Source organism: Gavialis gangeticus, unplaced genomic scaffold (assembly GCF_001723915.1).
Source record: "Gavialis gangeticus isolate Ggan-Ray unplaced genomic scaffold, GavGan_comp1, whole genome shotgun sequence".
NCBI classification, from domain to species: domain Eukaryota; kingdom Metazoa; phylum Chordata; order Crocodylia; family Gavialidae; genus Gavialis; species Gavialis gangeticus.
This window is the reverse complement of record NW_017729034.1, coordinates 182,671-183,982: the sequence shown is the minus strand read 5'-3', so window position 1 is coordinate 183,982 and position 1,312 is coordinate 182,671. Positions and strand designations below refer to the sequence as shown.

At 47.8% G+C, this 1,312-nt stretch overlaps 1 protein-coding gene across 1 annotated transcript in view; it reads right to left on the bottom strand.

The window, feature by feature from the left end:
- The window catches only part of LOC109304550 (protein CMSS1-like), a 52,835-nt gene that overhangs the window by 51,199 nt on the left and 324 nt on the right, over positions 1 to 1,312 (bottom strand). The gene's annotated exons all lie outside the window — the stretch shown is intronic.

Below are 1,312 nucleotides of genomic sequence, written 5' to 3'. Positions count from 1 at the left end.
CAGCTCCACAGTAAAGCATCACCATCTACACCTACACCAGTATTAGGACACAGCAAATTAACTAACTGCACTGTAAGATAAGACTGTTGGGGTCAGTACTATTTTATGGCAGAGTACTTAACTGCCAAAACACATGTGCAGATGGTGAAAGGCATTGGCTGAGATACAAGGGTGCTAAAGTGCTGGGGCTGCCTGCCACCTAGCCCTGCTCTTTAGCACCCTTGTGCCACAGCCAGCACCTCCACTACCTGATACTGCTACGCATAGCCCAGGGCTGACTCCCCAGACCCTCTGCCAGCCCAGGGTTGCTCCACCCCAGCTCAAACTACTGTGCTCCCAGGCACACATGTAAATGTACTGCATATGTGTAAATATGGCAACACTTGGGTCACAGTGATCAGCATCTTTATATCAGATACTGCTCTTTGCTTTTCAGCTTGATTTTTATATGCCAGGTCACCATGAAGATATTTATCTTACAGAATGACAAAATGCACTTCCTAAGTGCCCCTTTCACTGATCCAGTATCTGACTTGTTAGTTCAACATTGACTTTCACGTAAGTAAACACCTGTCCTAAATAGCTACATGGATGGTGTTTTTCAGCACAACAGCTGTCTATATCACTTTGCTATTTTGGTGCATATGATCATATAATTAATGTGCATTTTCATGTAATGCTGTTGATTTGGATAAGTAAATAAGAATACTAGGGCTGTTTCACTTTCTACTTCAGTATTAGACTAAGGCTAGAAATAGACATCACAAAATGAAGCAGATAAGCCAGGGCAAAATATGGCCTGCATGCTGCATCTGGCCCACCACACCATTCTATCCAGCCTGCAGGGCCCCTAAGAAATTTAGAAAATTTATACTTATCTGTTCCTGGCTGCCTGTCAAAGATGCCAGGAGACAGGGGTAGTAGGACCCAGGCAAAGCTGACAGGACTCAGAAGCAAGGCCAGCCCAGCCCCCTCCCACACCCACTTCCCCAACCAGAAGCCTCTTTCTGCCACAGCTTTCACTGCTTCCCTGCATGCCTGCCGGCTGCTCCAGCACCACGTGACTCCTGGCTGCATCACTGGACCGTGGGAGCTTGAGGCCCACACCAGTACCCCAGAACTAGAAGCAGGAGGGGGGGTATGTACATGTGTGTACACATGTGTCTGCCCCTGCAATGAGGGAGGGGGAGAGACAAAGAGAGCAATGAGGGACAGGGAGAGAGAGAGAGTGTATAGGTGTGTACACGCATGCAATAAGGGTTGGGTTACCATATTTCCAGCATCAAAAAATAGGACACCTGGGGGGGAGGGG